Raw genomic sequence first — 15,430 nt, 5'->3', positions numbered from 1 at the left:
TAATGGCTTGATTGCAGCATACTTTATAATTATCATACTGTTATAAAATCTGTTGCTATGACATGTTAAATTCTAAAAACCCATCAACTTAGTCAACATTTAGAAAAATGTTACATTTCAAAAATATCCTTTATAATATCATAATAAATTATGATATAAAAGCCTAAAAACTGCTTTTTCATATATATATAATTGTACCATTATTGTAGAAAATGTTCTGTTCCCAAATCTAAGAGATGCTCTGGCTTCTAAAATGTAGGAAACCAAAATTACATTCTTGGCACATTTACCTATTATGTATAATAAACTAAGGGTCAAATTTTAGATAATGTAGTTTGACATTTGGGATGCTTGTTTGGGAATATGAGGTGAAAATATTATATCACAATTTAATTTAGTACATTACATTACTTTCATTGTTAAGATTAATACTTAAAGTTTCTATCATTGCCTCACTTGTCAGAATAAAAATAATAAAGTTGCCACAAAAAGGCAGCAACTTAGTAATGAAAAATTAATATAAGGAGAGCAAATGTATTTTTGGGCAAGGACAAATATGCTGTGTCAAGTCTTTGCAAACTTGTAGGATTCTTTTAAATGTTAAAATTAAATAAATTGATTTAACATTAAATAACAGATAACAAGTAGAACCAAGGTTTTAAATAAGTAATACATGGTCTGAAAGAACAAATTTTAACTCTTAAGATTTTTTTTTAAGTAATGATTTTAGCAGTAGCAACAACAAAGCTTAAATAATGCCTTCTGATGTTTTACTATTTACAGATTTATCAAAACATACAAATTATTTGATAAATATATGCATATAACATATATTAAAAACTAAAAATCTTATAAAAATTATTAGCAGTTTTAGTTATTTTGTAAAACTGTTTCTTATCACATTATTCTTTTCCAAGAATCATATGAAAATCCACTAATTTAAAAAGCATTTAATTGCATGTACTTTAAAATGATAAATAAAAAATCAAGTAATATTTTAAGCTCTCAGAGTTTACCATAAAAAATTACAATAATTTTATCAAATGGAAATAGAATTCCATTGCTTTGCTTCTGATGATGAAGAGAAACTCCTAAAATATTTTAATTCTAACTCAACTGTGAATTTTAACCATTAGTGTGTTCTAGCGTTAAATGAATTTCAGATAATGCAGAAATTACTGAAACATGTTTTCTGAAAATTTTAACGTAAAAGTACATTTTTTGTAGAGTAAGTACTAAAATATTTGTTCACTTAATGACATCAATATCTTATTAAACACTGAGAAAAAGTACATAAATATCCAACACTATATTTACTGAAGGAATATTTATTGAGCATATTTATGTATCAAGAAACAAAGAGGAACTGAATATATGACATTAAAAATGCAAATAGAATATGAGTAAAATTGGGCATCTTTTTACAAAGGACAAAAATTGAGTATCATAGAACGGACTGCAATAAATCAGGTAAAAGGAGAAGGTTGTTTGAGGAAATGATATTTAAGCTGCAACTTGAAGTTTAACAAGGCAGAAAAGCACAGCCAAGCCCAGACTGTACCAAGCACAGGAAGCAGGAAATATGTTTGAACACTGCAAGACCAAGAGGAGTCTGTCCAGTTATGGAAAGCTAGGATTTGGGGAGGACATGGTATAAAAGGAAATCGGGCAAACACAGACTGGTTCTGAAAAATAAGTATGAATAACAGAATCACTTGAGTTGCTCGTAAAAACTGTAGTATTGTGATTATTCCTAAGGATAAAATGTTGGATCATTTTCTAAACATAGCTATTTACTCATTCTTCAACTGTCATTGCTTGATATTGTTGAAAATATACCTAAAATTGTAATCATTAACAACAACTGGAATGCAAGCTTTATGACACCAGGACTGTGTCATTTTGCTCATAAGCCCAGCACCAGACACACACTGTATGTGTGCTCCATAAAAAACTGTTAAGTGAGAGAGAAAGCAGATAATGATGTTCTCCAGGAAAAATCCTTTCTGTATTTCAATGACAACAATTAGACACAAAGCAAAATTAAGACAGCACTCTAGAAAAATCCAGTTACTTGACTTACCATGACCTAACATGAAAAGGATTTCTCAGTACATTGACTCTGAGCTCTTACTGCTATTGTCAGAGCTGCTTTACATTTTATAGTAGTGAACACAGTGAGGCAGAGATGATTTTTAATAAAATAACCAACAGATGAGTCCCAATTCTCATTTAGACTGATTGCTTCAATTTGTGTTCTTTAAAACATAAGAAAACTTTTTCCTACAACCTAATGTTGTGAGGGAGAAAAGAAATCATTTAGGGAAAATATTTATTAACTTCCAAATTCAAGTCAAAAATGTCTAAAGTCATAAGTTTATTCTCTAAAGAAGAAAACATCAACAGCCACTTCAAATACAAAATAGTGTATTAACGTTTTCCTTAAGTTTTATCAAGATGACAATCACTTTTTAAATGGCCCTAATCAACTGAGAAAACTCCCAAAAGCATGCACTATATGTCACTTGGCAGGCCAGCGAAGAGTCACCTAACACCAAGGTGGATGTTCCAGTAATCGATTTGCAAATATTCCGAATTTTGATTTCAGACAAGTTAGCCATGAAACCTCATTATATATACTGTGGTTTTGGAGGAAAGAAGGAAATGACAGAAAGCATTTCTGTTTCCTAGCAGTAAGAAATGATCACCCTTTATTGAGGCCCTAAGGTATCCTGGGTAAACAGTCATATAGATTATTTCCTATTCTTACAATGATTCCACAAATCATTTGACTGTGCTATGCATGAGGGAGCCGGGGTTCCAAGAGTAGAAGTCATTTTCCAGTTGGACAAGGAGTCCAAGCCATGGTTCACCTAAAGATCCTCTCTGGTGCTATTTCTGAGCTCAGAAACCAGTAAACAGGACCACATACCCACTTGCAATAGCAACTACCAGATTCTGAATCCTATATTGCATTATAGCAAAGGTTTCATTTATGATTTTGGTTTGGTTTTACATCTTTTAGGGTTTTTTTCCCTTTTTGTTCTGTCTCTGTCTAAGGCAAATTAATTCACAAGAGAGGCAATTTCTGTAGAATCACATTGAAAAGTCTGGCAACTCCATTTTAATTGAGTCCATATTATCGATATCACCCCTTGTATCCTTTACCAGTCTTCCTCTATGTCTTAGAATCACAAATAAGAATTGGAGGAACCCCTTCCTAAATGAAAATCTACTTCCAATCTGTCCATAGTTAAATATAGCCTAGGGATAGCTCAGTCTCTTTTTGACCAAGAGTCAACAGTACAATAAATGATTTTAGTGATGTGTAATGTCATACATATTTTAGTTGCTTTCTTTTTATTTAAAATACTTGGAGAATTTCTAAAAGTAAAAATTGCCTCACTAGTTTGAAACAAAATGTGTGCCAAATTTAAATATAAAAGAAGAGAGTGGCCAAAATGCTATTTCAGATTAAACATGAATCAAAAGCAATGTAAGCATTTTTTAATGCATCTACTTCTAAATAAGTCAGTACATATTAGAATGCCAAGTGAAAATACATTTGTAAATACTTTGATTATGTTCTGGTAGAGAAAACTTACAAACTTCACAAGTAAAATCTCTTAAGGGGATGCTTTGGACCCTAGATTTCACAACAACCATGCACTGCCTCAAAAGTTCTTAATGATCTTATAGAATTAATACTTTCCTCATCTCAATTAGAAGTAATAATCATCTATACATAACTTAGGAACTATGAAAACTAAACATAAAAATAAACATGTTACTGTTATCCCTGCAAAATGAGAAATGTTTCATGAAAGTATTCAAGCCCAACCAGAGAAAGCCTTGATTTAAAACCAAAACAGGAAAAAGATACCCTTCTTTCACTCCCATGCCAAACACCGACATGCTACCACGGATTTCTTATAAAATCAAGGAAGTGTGAAGCTTTACAGGATGAGTGCTTACCAAATCTGAGAAGTGAAACACAATAGAGCTGGTAAAATGTAGATCTTGTTCCAGGGATAATAGGAACAAGGGGTTTATATAAAGCATCTATAATGGGACTTAATTTTACCAGGCACAAACTACACTCTCAAGCGTGCTCTATTATTAGGAAGAAATATGCAAACACACAATACGTAACAAGATCTGCATTAGAAAAATGAATGTATTATAAGGGAATTGTAATTAAACATGGGAGGTAAGCGCTCTATTTGCAAAATCTCTCCTAGAAGTAATTTTAAAAGTAGACAAATTATCTTGGCACCAAAGTTGCCAAACAGGTATTCTCAAGGATTTCAATTGATCTCAGTATCCGAGAAACATGAAACCTGCTGACACTGCCTAAAACAAGCTTTTCTGCTCAACTGAGAATATCCTTTGTGTTAATCCATATATTTGTTTTCTCTAAGGAATTAACAAGCATTATTTGTAGACACTCTGATGGTTCAGAAAAAAATAGCAACTTAGCTTCAATTATTAGCATTGAGTTGTAAAGAAGAAAAAATTTATATATAATTTAAAGGAGGAAAATAGTGGGATAAGAGATGGTAAAATGAATCAGAACTGGAGAATGATGCACAAAGAAAGAATAAAATTGTGACAAAGTATTAACCAGCACCCCTCTTAAATCATCATCTTTTATTCCACATCTGTGCTAAGAATGATTTAGCATAAGCATTTTGTGTTTTATGTATGTTGCTGTTCTCATATCTGGATTTTTAGGGGGAAGTTGAATTTGCCAAAACAGATACACTGATGAATTCTTTGAAAAATAAAAAAAATGAAGACTAACAATTAGCTTTTTTGTAATTAAACCAGAAGTACATATGCATTGACATTAAAATTTGATCACCTAGACAAAAGGATTACTCTTATAACTGGGTAAGCTAATTCTTTTTTTATTCATCTTTAAAGTCAGCAGTTTTTATTGGCTTCTCTATTCATCACTGAGTTATAATGACAACTGTGGTGATAGATCAACCGCCCATAAGTGTGTTTCTTTGATTCTGGGGTGGTATTATTTATTCAGTTTATCTATCATTGGACAAATACTAGTGTTTATTATACATAGATACAGATATCCAGATATACATATTTTGCTGGTGTATACACACAAAATTGATCTTCTATCCAGCAATATCTCTAAACTCTCAGAAAATATATCTTGTATATTATTTTGTGTTTTGTAAATAGATAATTGTATCATTTTTGATCATTGTAATTTTGTATCTTTCCAACTCTTATAATTCTATTTATTTGTCTTCTTTTGTGGAAGTGGCTGGGACCTGAAGTAAAATATTAAACCGATAGCATACTTCCAATCATTATTAAGTAAAACATTTGCTCTAAAATGTTGCTATTTGATACCAGATTTTAACAGTCCACTTTGATTGCTGCTGGTTTAAAGTGTTTTTCCCTATAAGCATAAATTTAGTTTTGGCAAATGCTTTTTAAATAACATTTGAGATAACCATGCCATTGATTTTTGCTTTTAGTCTGTTTAATGTGATGATTTGCATAATAGATGTTCTAACGCTATAATATGTCTTCCACTACTGTGACAAAGCAATTTTTAATTACTAAATTTAAATTAATATTACTTGCACTTGATGAATGTATTTGCTACTAAATTTATCTGTGAAATTAACTGTAATTTTCCTTTCTTCTATTATCTTTCTTTGGATGCAGTAGTAGAGTTAAATTAACACATTGGAAAAAGTTGGAAAGTATTTCTGCTTTTCTCTTCTCTGGAAGATGTCCTTAAAAATTGGAATCATATATCCTAAATAGTACAGCTTGTGCATAAACTTTTCTGATACTGGAGTTTCACTGCAAGAAGAGTTTTCATTTATTATATTTTAATTTAATTACTTGCTGTTACAAATCCATTCAGCTTTTCTATTTCTAAAGTGTCATATTGGGTAAGCTATATTTTTCTGGTCAATAATTTGTTTCATGTAAGGTTTCATTTTTATTAGCAGTGTCTCTTCATGGTGTTTCCTTATATTTGTAAATCTCTGCCTTATCAAAAGCTATGTCTACTTTTTATTACTAGTAATTTCTAATTATAGCTTCTTGATTAATTAGTTAATTTTTCCAAAGAATTAACTTCCGGCTTTGCTATCTCTATTAAAGTTTTAAAAAATTATTTGATCAATTCCTAGTATTGTCATTCTTCTCTTCTTACTACACTTTTCTTCTGCCACTTTTTTAACTTTTAAAGTAGAATATTAGCTTATTTGCTTTTTTTGTCTTTGTTATTTTTGTTATTCTGGATACTCCAAGAAGCAATTCTACAATTCATTGTAGAAATGTAATAAATTTATTAGGGAGAATGCCTATGAGAAAAAAATGGAGAGGAAGACAAGAGAGGTGGGGAATAGCCAAACTGTAATGCAAGACTGGCTTTGAGTGAGGGAGAAGCAGTAAAGAAGGGAGGATGCTTTGAAGCCTCTGAGACCTCAGTGCAGTCTAAGCAAAGTTATGCAAGACCCTCAAGGGGTTTTTGAGTCAACATCAGTAGCCAGAGGAACATCACACCTCCCAGGCACAGAGAGGTCAGTGTTAGGCTGGGAGCAGCCTGTGGAAAGCAAGATCTCATTTCCTGGTTTCAGAACATAGCAGCTGGGTTCTGACTTAACTATACTCCCTGTAATTGAGATACGAAAGGCATTGTCTAATGCCAGACACAGCTATTTCCTTATATACGTATTGATGTTATACCTATTTTTAAGCTTTGCAGTATCCCTCAAGATTTCAATGTTTTTATCTTTCAGCCTTAAATTACATTAAATTTATTTATTTGCTAGACTGATTTAGATGTCTGTTTTGTAATATCCAAGTAAATTAGTTTCTTAAAGTAATTTTTTGTAATCAATACAAAAATAGATGACTATGGCTATAAAATAGTATCCTTTGAAAATTGCATAGTTTAAAACGTGAACACATACTAAATCTCAATCTCTCAACCCAACCTCCAAAGATCAAAACTGAGAAAAAAATAAAATCACTGGTAGCTGCAAATCTGTCAACATAATAAAGAGGCTTAGACTTATAGAATCTTGATTGATATGTAAGAGGTGCAATAAATGTCTGAGGGCAGCAGAGCTTTCTCTGGAGACCACGGGGGAGCAGAGTCAGATAGGGATGGTGCAGGAAGAGAAAACATACACTATGCTGGATGTCCTGTAAAGGTAGCCACATCACCTTAAGCAGGGAAATAACTGAGAACAGGTCTCAGACTTGGGGAGCCAGAACACAAGCTACTATCAGAAATGTAATAAAGGAGATTAGAAAGCCCAAGGGTAATTGTTTTCAGGTGTTTCAAGCTCATGAGTAGCACTCTAGATTGCAAGGGGTATCTTGGAAAGCAGGGGTGTCATTTAGAGACTTCCTGGAAAGGGACAGTAGGAAAGCAAGAAGTTGATACTAAGGGAATTATCAAAGAATCATAAGACAAATTTATTTTCATCCCCCCTACCCAAAAGCCTGAATTTCAAAAAAGTGTCCCTTCACTATATCGACAAAAGAGGGCACACTACAACTAAGATATTAAGTATACAACTCAAACTTTTTATTATTCCACTTTCCCCCATAGAACCTACCTGTTACCACTTATTCTTGCTATCCCAGGAAAATCCTACCCAACTGTTATGGACTGAATTGTGTTCCCCCCAATATTTGTGTTTAGAAGTCTTATCCCCAGTGTGATTGTATTTGGAATTAGGTCCTATAAATACGTAACAAAGGTTAAGAGGATTCATTAGGGTGGGGCCTTAATCCAATGGAACTGATGTCCTTATAAGAAAAGGAAGATGCACCAGAGATCCCTCTCTCCACGTGAGCACAAAGGAAAGACCATCTAAGGACACAGTGTTCAGACCATACTAGACAATATTCACTATAACACCCTAAGAAAATTAATTCATGATTCTATAATGTTAAAGAGAGAAAAAGAGACAAAGAAAAAAAGAAAGTAAGAAAAACTACTGGGAAGGGCAGAGAAATGGTAGCTCAAAACTGTAAACAGATAGAATAACTTTTGCAACTACCAATTATAATAAATGTACATAAAGATCATCAGTGGGTTTCAGAATCACTAGATAAAGGGTTTCTGGAGAAAACGATACATTCAGGAATCAAAGCGTTCTACCACACACGACTTCCAATTTCAAAGTGAGTATGATATTGGAGAAAGCTGGCAGTCCACACCTTAACCAAGTGATTCTATTTAGCATGGGTAATAGCTGAACAACATGGCATTGTTTCTCTTAATATGAAGCATTAGGAAATCCATGGAGATGTCATATATTATCCTTACTAAAAATACGTTAACCTGAGTCTAGTCTGTCAATCAGTGGTTCTCAACCATGATGATTTTGTCCTGAGAAGACATTTAGCAAAGTCTGAAGATGATTTTAGTTTGTCACATCTGAAGAAGTACTACTGGCATCTGGTGGGTAGAAACCAGGAGTACTGCTAAACATCCTACAATGTACAGGGCGGCACCCCACAAAATGTCAATAGTGCCAAGGGGGAGAAATCCTGCTCTAGACTTAATTCTTGTTTGCAGGAAATACAGAACATAGAAGAATAAAGGATGCCATTAACAATCAATTAGACCAATACAGAATATAGCATATTGTACCACTGAACCTATCTGATTGTTTAAAACACCACTTTCAGGGGAAATAATGAGAGAATCTATTCTAAACTAAAAGCAATTAGGAAGATATAACAGCAGACGCATTAACAAAACTAGACTGGAGGCTGCTTTACAATAATGCCTATAAAAGACATTCTAGGAAAAAGCGAATTTATGAATTAGCTATTGATAATAGTAATAATTTATTAATTTATTCAGTTTGAACATTATGATCATGTAGGTAAATGCCATTATTCTAGGGAGATGCACGTTAACACGTTTGAGACAGGCATCATGATGACTGCCCCATGTGTTGAAATAGTATACCTACAACAGACAATAACCTTAAAAGATAAAAGATAGTGCTGATTTTAACATTTATTAAAGTTAGAAATATACTTTTTTAAAGAACATAGATAAAGAAAAACATATTGCAATAGTAGCCTATGTAGGAAATGGTTTGGAAAAATATGCAGAAAATATAAAATGAATGATTGAGCACAAAGAGAAAGGCTTTGTAGAAACCAGTGGTGATCGTGTGCCATAAACTAAAGCAGATTGCCTAAGCAAGTTATCTGTGTCTGAGTGCTAAATAAGTAAAAAGTAAACCTATTTATTAAACATAAATATGAACGTATGCCTTGGGTATTAAGACATCACCATCACTCCCAGGGTCCTGCTTGCAGATTTTTATTTATACTCTGGCACAGATAGACAAGTTCTAGATAAAACATGTTTTCCCACTGCACACTATAAATATGTATTGATTTTGATGTTTCAAGCTTGTATTTACCTGGTAAGGTTAAAACTTCAGGACGCGGGAAAAAAAAATATTGTGTTAGTTGTGACATCAGCATTAAAGGTACACTTGAGTGAAGATTTACATCCGTAGCCTAAGTTTTCTCTTCTAGGAGTGGAAAAACATTTTGCAAGTGCGAGTTAGTTGAAAGGATCGATGACTCAAATATGTCAGTGAGCCAAAGTCCAACACAGACATTTGTCCAAATTCAAAAACAAATGTCAATGCCTATGGATCGATTACATAAGACTCTTCAGCTCACCTAACCTTTTTACAGAAAGGTTCTTAACATTTATGGTAGAGGATAGGATTTCCCAAACGATTAGATAAAGGTCAGAGCATACACTTGAGTGTCGTTTGAAATTTAGTTTTCAATAATTATGTATCATCAGAATTCAAAATCATTTGTAGTGAAAATTTTAAGTGGCTCTTGTCTAGAACCTGGCATATATCCTTTGAGCTTCCTATTACACTTGCTTTTACCTCAATGCTCCACCTCACTGCTGCGCTCCGCATTCTCTCACCTCCACAAAGTAAAATCGATGGGAGAAGGAAGAATCTCCTTCCTTCTCTTGCCAGCAGTTCTAGTGTCAAATAAAGGAGTAGGTTAAAATGACAACTGCTCCTACTCAACCTAGATTAATGGATAGAGCATACATGAGGAAAAGCCTTTGTGGGGGCCAAGATGTTTAACTATAAAAAGAGGAAATATAGAATGAGTATTGAAAACTTTAAGGACCTAGAAGCTAAAAAAGCAGTGGTCAGGATTGTGGGATTGTCTTATAAGTCATTGGTACTGAAATAAGTAAAGAAAGGCTTGAACTCTAAATGTCAAGCAAATGACTAGCTTCTGAGAGCAGATTATTAAAGGAGTATAGAATCACTTTGCTGGGGTCCATTGAAATGAGTGAATGTCAAACTAGATACATGGAGTAAACACCAACATTATTAAGCAAGGCAGTAGAAAGTATATGGTAAAGGATTCCTTTGACCAATTAAAATGGTTACTATGTAGTCAGTGACAAGATTTAATGAAATCTTTTCTAGAACAAAAATTTCAATGGACTCAAGAAAAAAAGTGCATTCACTCTATTTGAAAAACAAACATTGAACATATAAAATGATTCATTATCTTCACAATATATCAAGAATATTTTTAAGCTTATAAAATAATTTAGGTTTCTACTTAAGGAAGTTCAACTGAAGATTTCTTCCATGTTAAAATTGAGTTCAACAATAGGTTCAAGATCACTTTTTTGTTGCTGTTAATATGCAAATACTTCATCTTCCAAATAAATAGGTGGCATTTACTGAAGATTTAATGGTTGTATGTAATTTATAAATCATCACCCTTATTTTAATGTGAAGGCCTATTATCTCCATACCATGGCTGAATATAATATATGGTATTATTTGTCCTATTATATATCGTTTCATTAATTATAATGTCTATTATTTTTGAGAACGTCTAGTGAGATAAGCACAGTCTTAAGCTGTTTGCCTTTGTTAATTCACTTACTCCTCTTTTATTTATATTTTATATATTCTCCCAAAGTTCTGCGATTACAGGAGTGAGCCACTGCCCCTGGCCACGTATTCTATCTTAACATTGTAAAAAATATATATATATATTTACAGGTGACCAATGTGGTACACTATAATTGCATTTATTTTGCTATTATAATTTTATGTTTCCTGAAGTTATGAAGTGCCTCATAGTTTCTTGCTTAGTTTTCAATGTAGTTACTAATGTGGAACATTTCAATGGAAGTATACATTTCCTAGAAATACTGACATACCCAGAACATAATATGAGTGTCACTTCTGTTTTATTTTGAGACCTCTTTTACCTGGAATCAACTTTCATCATAATCCTGGAAATATTCTTGAAGTCTTTTCTATTTAGTTCTACTTCGTAATTCATGTTTCCTATGTCATTTTGCGAACTGCAAAGAGGTTACAACAGTTGATAATTTTCGGAGATTTGATAGGTCTTATAATGAATTATTCTAATCTATATTATTATTGTAAATTGAGTATGTGTAGAATTCTAAGATGTAAATCACTTTCTTCAGAATTTTAAACATTTACCTACATTGTTTTATAATTTCTGGAGTTGCTTGTGGAGAAGTCTGATAATTTTTCTGATTTCTGATTATCTATATGTGCTCATTTATTTATCACTGCTTCCTTTCAGGCAATTTATTGTATTCCAGTGTTATGAACTTTAATGAAATGAACTTTGCTCTGTCTTTTTGGTATTATTATGCTACTTACTTGGATGGATATATTCATCTAAACCATCATGACCTTCATTTGGAAGAATTTTGTTTCTCTAATTCTCTCGCTTTTAAACTTCTTTTTTAAGGATCTCTTAATTTGGGGGACTAACTGCTAAATTAATGTTTAAGAAACTCCCTTTTTTATTATATCCTTGTCTTTGTGGTTTACTTTCTGTGTGACTCATTCAACTTTCAACTCCAAATTATATATTTAATTTTCATTTGTGCTATCATGTATCCATGTCCTAAGAGCAGGATTTTTGTTTTCTCCATGTTACATTTTATGTAACATTTTGTTATTTTGAGGGTATTTTGAGGGTAATCAGTGTTTTTGCTCTTCGGATATTAGATGTAGGGCTTTTAATCTACTTCTGCTACCAGAATTATTTTTTAAAAATAAATTGCATTGTATATATTGTATGCTACATGATATTATAATGTATATAGAGAGTGGCAAGGCTACTGTAGTTAAGCAAATTAGCATATCCATCACCTCACATAGTTACCTATTTTTTGTTCACTTATTTTGTGGCAAGAACAGTTAAAATGTATAGCTACATTCCAAACACTGGGATTGAAGAGAAAGTAGGAAACAGTATCTATATTTAATTTTCCAGATGTAAAAAGTTAATTCTCCTCTTTGGCTCCTCTTGAAAATGTGGCAATCCTTTTATTGTGTTTGTAAAGGTAAGTAATTCTGTATACGAGGTAGTGAGAAAAAACATTTAAATGAAATATGAGCCTGGAATAATAGTTACATTCTTGGTTTATTTAGGAGCTAAAATGAATAAATTGGTTACATGTCTACAGTAACTTAACCCAGTTTCTATCAAACATGATCATATATCACTCTAGAATCTAGAAATAAATCAATGGATAGTGTAGGAAATAATCAATCCTTTTAAATGTGGAGACTGATGTGAAGGGGAAAACATAGGGATATTTTATTAAAACTATCAGTTGTCACTGGCTTTGCTCGTTTCTTTGTCAGGTTTTGGGCTTGAAGTGAATGAGAAGTATCAAGACTTCCTTAGGAGAAGGAGCATGTTACTAAAGTCATTGCAAGAAAAGAGATTGGATTCTCTGACACAGATCATCTCTCATTTTATTTCTCAAAGCTATAAGGCATTATTGCATACTGTCTGAGTGGTAACAATAATTGTCTTGTTTATTTATTTATTTATTTATATTTTCATTCGTGTGGCTAAAGTGCAACATGCAAAGTCAGCTTTTGCAATGCAAATTATCATTGGCTCTTTAAGGACATTTGATTTTTAAAATCTTATTAAAACAATAGTTAAAATATTTTTAAAATATTTTTAAAAAGAAGTGTTCCTATTATTATTTAGCCGCATTGTATCAAAAGATGTATTATAACTCCTTTTGCTTGATTTATGTGTTTTTGCTTAGGAGTCTAGCATCGGAGAATTATATTCTCAAAAATGTACAAATAAATTTATAACAATACAGTGAACAAATACATAAAATGTTTAGTTAATTTTTGGTGGTGTAAAGCAGCATCACATAGTGGTCAAGGGTGTGAGGTTTAATGAGAGAGAGAGAGAGACAGAGAGAGAATGGGAAAGGTAAATTATAAGGAATTGGCTCATGTAATTATAGAAGCTAAGTCCCAAGATTTGTAGACAGCAAGCTGGAAACTCAAGATGTTCTGATGTTTCAGTCCAAATCCAAAGGTTGGAGCAGATCAAGGCTCCAGCTCAAGCAGTTAGGCATCAGTAGTCCCCTTGTTCTTAGCCTTTTTGTTCTATGTAGGTCTTCAATTGTTTGGATGAAATCTACCCACATTAGGGAAGGCAATCTGCTTTACTCAGTGCACCCATGCAAGTGTTAACTGCATCCCGAAGCATCCTCACAGACACACCCCACACCCAGAATAATATTTGGACAAATGTCTGGGCACCCTATGGCCTAGCCAAGTTGACACATAAAATTAACCATCACATTACCTTATAAAATTGATATGTTGATTAAATGAAATCTAATGTTTTAAGTCCTTACAAGGCACATGAGACCTACAAAGTATTCATAAACATTAGCTCTAAATATCTAGTGATACTCAATCTGAACAGAGTATTTTAATAGATCTTTATGCATCTTTCATTAATTCTCAGTATTTAAGACAAGGATGTACATATTAAATAGTTCTGCTTCTTTGAAGGGAAAGCTTCTTGGCCTAATTCTTTTTCCTTTCATCCCTGTTCATCTCCAAATGACATCTTCCACTCATTGGTTAATAAAATAATTGCAAAGCATAATTGTTTTGATTTATCACTGGTCTCAGTTATTTCTTCAGTAAAGCAATTATTGTCTTGGTGATTTCTAGAAAGCCTAAAATCAGAGACTCAAATATGAAGAGAAGATACTTTTTCTATTTTTCAGGGCACTTGAATCATTGCTAACTACACAGAAAGAAATGCCTCAACCTATAAAACCCAATTCCAGAACAGTTGTTTTGAACTCGAACAGATCAATACTGAAAATAAAAACCAATACGGTACATCACTGTTAGAAATAATTGTTCCAATAACTACTTGTGACTACTAGGATTAAAAAGTGCATCAAGCAATGTTTTACTAATGCATACATTTATGGAAGCTATTTAATTAACAATATTTTCTACTGCTTAAATATTCAAATGCAGGAGAATTTCTAATAGTATTTGAGAGAAACAATTTACTCCATTAAAGAAGTAACTCAATTCAACAAAAGGTTTAGAGGGCAGTGAATTTCTCCAATTCACCCCGAAAGTAGAGTTGTTATATGAAAATGGGGCTTATCTTCATGACTTAGTTGCCCAGTCACTAGTTTTCTTGATAGTTCTGTCCTTCAAATAATTACACTTGCCAGTCTATACTTGTGACTGTCTTAGTCCATTCAGGCTACAAAATATCATAACCTGGGTAGCTTATAAACAGTAGAAATTTATTTCTCACAGTTCTGGAGCCTGGAATCCGAGATTAAGTTGCCAGTAGATTTTGTATCTGGTGAGGACCTGCTTTCTGGTTCATAGACAGCGCCTTCTCCCTATGTATCCACATGGTACAGGCTTGAGCTAGCTCTCTGGGGTCTCTTTTTTAATGGCATTAATTCTAATTGTCCTCATAACCTAATCAACTCCTAAAGGTCCCACCTCCTAATACCATCACCTTGGAAGTCAGGATGTCAGTTTGGGAAACACACAGCCATTCAGACCATACTAGTGACCAACATGTTTTGAGTGCATCAAACGTAGTCATATCTAGGCCGGGCATGGTGGCTCATGCCTGTAATCCCAGCACTTTGGGAGGCCGAGAGAGGTAGATCACTTGTCTTAGGAGTTCAGGACCAGCCTGGCCAACATGGTGAGACCCCTGTCTCTAAAAAAAAAAAAAAAAAAAAAAAAAGCAAAAATTAGCCAGGCATAGTGGTGTGCACCTGTCGTCCCAGCTACTTGGGAGACTGAGGTGAGAGAATTGCCTGAGCCCAGGAGGCAGAGGTTGCAGTGAGCACAGATTGTGCCACTGCACTCCAGCTTAGGTGACAGAGTGAGATCCCATTTCAAAACAAACAAACAAAAAAGGAGTCAAATATAGAACAAAACATATTCCAAATGAATATAGACAGATTTGCCCTTCCTCCATTCTTATTTTGCTTTTTCTTTTGACCTCCTAGAAAGTTAAAATAGAAAGTTCT

The 15,430-nt window shown here is 33.1% G+C and overlaps 1 protein-coding gene across 7 annotated transcripts in view; it reads right to left on the bottom strand.

Moving 5' to 3' along the window:
• The window catches only part of CCDC102B (coiled-coil domain containing 102B), a 288,333-nt gene that overhangs the window by 186,408 nt on the left and 86,495 nt on the right, over window positions 1-15,430 (bottom strand). The gene's annotated exons all lie outside the window — the stretch shown is intronic.

Source organism: Papio anubis, chromosome 19, assembly GCF_008728515.1.
Source record: "Papio anubis isolate 15944 chromosome 19, Panubis1.0, whole genome shotgun sequence".
Lineage (NCBI taxonomy): Eukaryota > Metazoa > Chordata > Mammalia > Primates > Cercopithecidae > Papio > Papio anubis.
Note: the sequence above shows the minus strand (reverse complement) of the source record. Positions and strands in the feature narration are given on the sequence as shown.